Genomic DNA, 6,562 nt, shown 5'->3' with positions numbered 1-6,562 from the left:
TGAATGGATATATTCTCATCTTTCATCATACCAGGAAAATTCTCTTCCAACAAATCTTCGACAATTTTCTCTTTGGTTTTATTTGTCTCTTCCTGTTCTGGAATTCTGATGACATGGAGGTTATTCCTTTTGATGGTATCCCACATAAACCTTAGGCTTTTTTCATTTTGTTTTGATCTTTTTTCTGATTGATCCCTTTTCACTAATTCTGTCTTCCATTGATTCAATTCTACTCCTTTGCCCATTTAATGTCTTATCTATTGATGCAAATTCAGTATTAATCTTCTGGATTTTTGTCTATAGGTTTTGTATCATTTCTAGTTTTTCATTTATTTTATCATTTTGTTCTTGTATTGTCTTTCAAAATTGTGGGGTTTTCTCGTGTTTTCCCAATTTTGTCAGTGTTTTCCTTGATCTGTCTCTCAATTTGTTGAACATACCTAAATATAATTCTTCTGAATTCCTTACCAGGGAGTTCTAATGTGCGTCTTCCTAAGGGATGTGTTTTTGGGTCTGTATCCTGGTCTTTTGTTTCTCCTGCTTTATTTTGCTTCTTTGAGTGGACTGAGATGCTCTGCTGTCTCTGAGGCATTGTGATGTTTTTGTGTTTATATTTAATTGGTGATTGTATGTTGGAGTGACTTGCACATGATTTTCGTTCTCTTTGTTTTGTTTGAATGTTATCTACATAAGCAGGGTACTGTGCTGTGCTCCTCTATTCACTAGTTGACAGCACTTATACACTCACTACCTGTCTCCTTTCCTGTTGTCAGCCTCTTGTATGTCCCTGCCAACCTTGGCAAACACAGCCCATTCTTAGGTCCCTGGAATCTGGATAAGAATGCTATCACTTTAAAATCCAAAATGGCCACCACTTGTAAACATTCAAAATGGCTGTGCCCTCGATCACTTTAAATATCCAAAATGGCTGCTGTGTGTAACAATGAAAATGGATGCACCCTCTGGACAGCAGAAAGTCCACAACTCAGGTTGTCTCCCTTCCTTGTTGTTTCCCTTTGTAGTCATAGGCCACCAGCACAGTCATCTCTTCAGTCCTTGGTGACCAGGGCTGATCTTTAGGTCAATTCTCAGGTCCCAACACCACTTGGAAATATTCAGGCTGTTGGTCCCGTCAGAGTAGCCAACAGTCTGCAGCTGTGACCATCTCTGTTCACTGTTTTTGTTGAGGTTTTTCCACTAGTTGGTGTCTAATCCACTTCTGTATGTTGTTGTTACATGCTGTCGAGTCAGACCCGACCCATAGCGACCCCTTCTTGGGTTTCCGAGGCGGTATCACTACGGAAGTAGATTGCCCAACCTTCCTTCTGAGGAGTGGCTGGTGGGTTTGAACCTCCAGCCTTCTGGTTAGCAGTCAAGTGTCTTAGGCACTACGCTACCAGAGCTCCTGTGGTAGTTCCTTTCAAAGGTCAGGCCTCCAGGATTATCTTCTGTATCTCTGTCAACTGGTTTCCCTTTTCTTTGTTGAAGAGGGTCTGCGTTGCTTGTCTGCCTAGTTCTCCATCTTACTGGAAGTCCTCCTCCTATTTACTCTTGAGTGAGGTTATAATAAATCATCTTAAAGTAAGGGATATGGAACCATGACCATTTTTATGATGTCTTGCCAGGAAATGCCTCTGACCAGCAAGGTTGAGGCTCTTTGGGCTATACACAATATGGGGGTTTTAACATGTGATGTTACCTGTTTTAGCCACTAAGGAAGAACTGGCCTATGATGGTAAATGGGTCCAATCAAAATTAGGCATATCTATCAGTTCTGCCTAAATGGAAAAAAAACATACTGGCCATGGATTTGTACTTTGTTGAGAGTATCAACAATGCAACTGGAAAAAACCTGTTTCTGTGATAGCTGCAGTAATTCCAACTACAGTCAAGTACTGTCTGTTACAAATAAGAAGTGGTTCCTACCTTCATAATATGACTAGTTTCCATAATAATGTGATTAGACTGAGCTTTGGGCAAACAGACACGTGCATGAAATAGATTTTGAGAAGTATTTAATGCCTATTAAGTGTAAAGCACTGAGCTTAGATGCTACAGGAATAAAAATATAAAGATGTGGTTTCTGCCATCATAACCCAGCAGTGATTCTCTAAGAAAGGCATTCTTGGCATTTTGAGTGGCAGTGTTCTTCATTTAAGAGCACCCTTTAAATTGCAGGGTATTTATAGCATCTCTGGCTCATTCCACCATATAGCCTTCCTGGTTGTCATAACAGGTTGTTGTTGTTGTTGTTATGTGCCGTCGAGTCAGCCCTGACTCATAGCGACCCCTCCTTGGGTTTCCGAGGCAGTATCACTACGGAAGTAGGATTGCCCAACCTTCCTTCCGAGGAGTGGCTGGTGGGTTTGAACCGCCAGCCTTCTGGTGAGCAGGCAAGTGTCTTAGCCACTATGCTACCAGAGCTCCCAACAAAAAGGGACAACCTGTTTCATTTCCAAAACTAAAGTGGGGGGGAGCTCTGGTAACCAGCCTTCCAAATAGTTGAGAATGGCCAATTTCATAGAAAGAGGTGTTAACTAAAGTGGTTGTTTTCCTTGGTTTGTGGTATATTATGATCTCTCTAGGTTGCAAAAATGGAAATACTTGGAGTGCAAAAAGGTAATTACCCTTTAAACTTAATTGTTTAATTGTTCCCTTTATTTGGCCAGAATGAAAAGAAACTTTCTTGTTCCTACGGTGAGGGTATACAGCTCTACGAGTTTGTAATGTTCCTTGAGCCTAACTAATTGTATGTTTCTACACACTTCATTGTATTGCCCATGGCCACCTGACTAAGCAGGGCAGGCCCAGGAAGAAGCTTTTGCCACACTGAAGTCACTGGTCCTTGTGGCATAGCCATGTTCATTTAGAGGAAAACACATAATCTCACTGTCATTGTGATTGTGCTTATGAGTTTGAAAACAGAGAAAGAAGATTAATGAAGTATTATTAGGCAATAACCAGTTGCATGGATAATCCAGGCCTGTTCAACCAATTATTCCCATCAAGGTCATGGTGTGGTACAGGAGGAGGGGACAGGGTCTTCACCATGCACTGGGAGGAAGCTATGGTCAGAGAAAGCGAAGGAAAAAGTGAGCAAACAGTGGATTCAAAATGTATTGAAAGAATCTGTACAGAGTCCAAAGCAACAAGCATCTTTCTCCCTGGAACAGTTAGATTGGTTGGTTGAATCCAAATTTATTATTTTGTTTTCCGAAATTAAGAGGATTTATTCAGAAAAATACATCAGAAGAAACCAGACCACATAATGAGAAACGATGTCTCTAACAACTCTCACTCAACTGCCATCAAGTCGAATCTGACTCAGTGACCCCTCCTTGGGTTTCCCAGGTGGTATCTCTATGGAAGTAGATTGGCCCAACCTTCCTTTCAAGGAGTGGCTGGTGGGTTTGAACCACCAGCCTTCTGGTTAGCAGTCAGATGCCTTAGGCACTATGCTACCTGAGTCCATAGAGCAAAGAAATTATAATACAATTGTTTGATTGGTTAGTTTTTTGTTGAAGTCAAAAGGAAGATGGGTTAGGGGTGGGAAATAAGCTTCTACTGGATAATTTGATACAGAGAATTGCAGTGATTAATTTCATGAGCTAATAACAGGTTTGCCATCTTTATTTTTTGTCTTCCCCTCAACCCAAGTTAGTATGTGTTTACCCTCTACTTAGTGGTTTACCCTCCCTTCACTACCCATCCCTAGTAACCAAAGAATATTTCTTTTTGGGTGAAAATCTTTTTTTCGATTTTTTACAACAGTGGCTCACAATACTTATCCTTTTGTGATTAATTTCATTCAGCATACTGGTTTCTAAATTTATTCATGTTATAAGATGTTTTGCAGATTCATCATAGTACTTTAATGTTGCATAGTATTGTGTGTATGTACCATACTTTGTTGATCCATTCCTCCACTGATGGGCACTTAGGTTGTTTCCATTTTTTGCTATTGTGAATAGTGATATGATGAACATGGGTGTGCATATATATGTTCATGTCATGGTTCTTATTTCTCTAGGATGTATACCTAGTAGTGGGATTGCTGGATCATACAGTGTTTCTATTTCCAGCTTTTTAAGGAATCACCAGAATTTTCCAGAATTCTTGTTAAGACCTCAATGCTCAAACCTAGGAATCTTAATGAATCCCAAGCTGGATAAATAAAAATCCATACCTAGATTCATCCCAGGGAAACTGTAAAATATCAAAAACATTTAAAAAAAGAAAAGAAAAAAAAATAAATAAAAACATCCAGAAAGAAAAATGACATAAGAAGGACAGTTAGACTGGCAACATATTTTTCTCATCAGCAACAGTGTAATCCAGAAGCCAAGGAAATACTGTATTTAGTGTTATTTGGAGGAAAATAATGATCAAATTACAATTCCATAACCAGCAATCTATTGTCCAACTAGTGGGTTAAATAAAAGAAATTTCAAATAATAATAATAACCTGGTTCTAAATGAACTTCCAAAGAATAGGCAGGAAGACAATGACCCCAGATGAAAGGCCTGAGATGCAAGGAAGTATGGTGAGAAAAAAAAAAGGTTGAATTTAAAAAAAACTGTAAATAATATTTAATGAATTTGTCTACCAAACATTCATGGAAGAGCTGAAAATAATTCTACTCAAAATGTTCTTGAATATAGAAAAGGGAGAAATACTCCTGAACTCATTTTATGAAGTGAGCATAACCCTGATACCAAAGCCAGGAATAGGCACCACTGAAAAAAAAAAAAAAAATTACAGACTAAGATCCCTCATGAACATGGGCACAAAAATTCTCAACAAAATCCTAGCCAATAGACTCCAACAACATATCAAAAAAATAATAATACATCATGACTGCCTGGGATTCCTATCAGCTATGCAAGGATGGTTCCACATTAGAAAACCAAGCAACATAATTTGCCATAAATAAAGGAAAAGAACCACATGATCATATCAATCAATGCAGAACAGGCATTTGACAGAGTCTGACACCCATTCCTGATAAAAATGCTGAAAAACTAGGAATAGAAGGGAAATTCCTCAGCATAATTAAAGGCATATATACAAAACCAACATCCAACATTATTCTCAATGGGAAGAGACTGAAAGCATTCCCCTTGTGCATGGGAACCGGACAAGGATGACCTTTATCACCACTCCTATTCAATATTGTATTGGAAGTCCTAGCCAGAGCAATAAGGCAAGAAAGGGAAATGAAAGGCGTCCAAATTGGTAAAGAAGAAGTAAAATTATCTATTTGCAGATGATATGATCTTGTACATAGAAAATTCCAAAGACTCAGTAAGAAAATTACTGGAACTAATTAAAAGTATCAGCAAAATGGCAGGGTACAAGATAAACATAAAAAAATCAGTAGGATTCCTTTGCACTAATGACAAGAACTCTGAAAAGGAAATCAGGAAAGCAATACCATTTATGATAACCACCCAAAAGATGAAGTGCTTAGGAATCAATCTAACCAGAGACACAAAAGAGCTATACAAAGAAAACTGCAAAGCACTATCACAAGAAACCAAAAGAGACCTGCATAATGTAAGAATTACAGCATGTTCATAGATAGGAAGACTTAACATGGTGAAAATGTCAATACTACCTAAAGCAATCTACAAATATAATGCAATCCTGATCCAGATTGAGGGACCTCTGGTGGCGTAGTGCCTAAGGCATTTGACTGCTAACCAGAAGGCTGACAGTTCAAACTCACCAGCCACTCCTGGGAAGGAAGATCGGGCAATCTACTTCCATAGTGGTACTGCCTCAGAATCCCAAGTATGAGCTGCTATGAGTTGGATCTAACTTGATGGCAATGCACTGCATTTTTTGTGTTGATCCAAATTGCATCATCTTTCTTTAAAGAGATGGAAAAACTAATCACCAACTTTATATGGAAAGGAAAGTGACCAGTAAGCACTACTAAAAAAGAACAAAGTAGCAGGCCTCACACTCCCCTATCTCAAAACCTACTACATAGCCATGGCAGTTACAACATCCTGGGACTAGTACAATGACAGACACATAGGAAAATGGAACAGAATTGAACCCATCTATGGACAGCTGATCTTTGACAAAGGGCCAAAACCCATTAAATGGGGAAGACATCATCTCTTTATCAAATAGTGTTGGCAAAACTGAGTATCCATTTGCAGAAAAATGAAACAGGACCTATATCTCACAATGTATACAAAAGTGAACTCAAGTTGAATCAAAGACCTGAATGTAAAATGTAAAAACATGAAGACCATCAAAGAAAAAAATAGGGATCAACTTAGGGGCCCTCATTCAGGGCATAAATACACTATCAAATATAACTGAAAATGCATAAAGACCAGAAGACAAAATAGATGACTGGGATCTTCTAAAAATGAGACACTTATATGCACCAAAATATCTCACTGGGAGTTCCTGCAAGATGGCGGACTAGGCAGAAAGACTGCACAGATGCTCCTCAACAAAGAAAAGGGAAACCAATTAACACAGACACAGAAGATAATCTTGGACCCCTGAGCCTTGAAGGGAAGGATACAAAAGTGGACTAAA

Source organism: Orycteropus afer, unplaced genomic scaffold, assembly GCF_000298275.1.
Source record: "Orycteropus afer afer isolate SDZICR_OR568_19922 unplaced genomic scaffold, OryAfe1.0 scaffold00109, whole genome shotgun sequence".
Lineage (NCBI taxonomy): Eukaryota > Metazoa > Chordata > Mammalia > Tubulidentata > Orycteropodidae > Orycteropus > Orycteropus afer.
The sequence above is the reverse complement of the archived record's forward strand: the minus strand, read 5'-3'. Positions refer to the sequence as shown.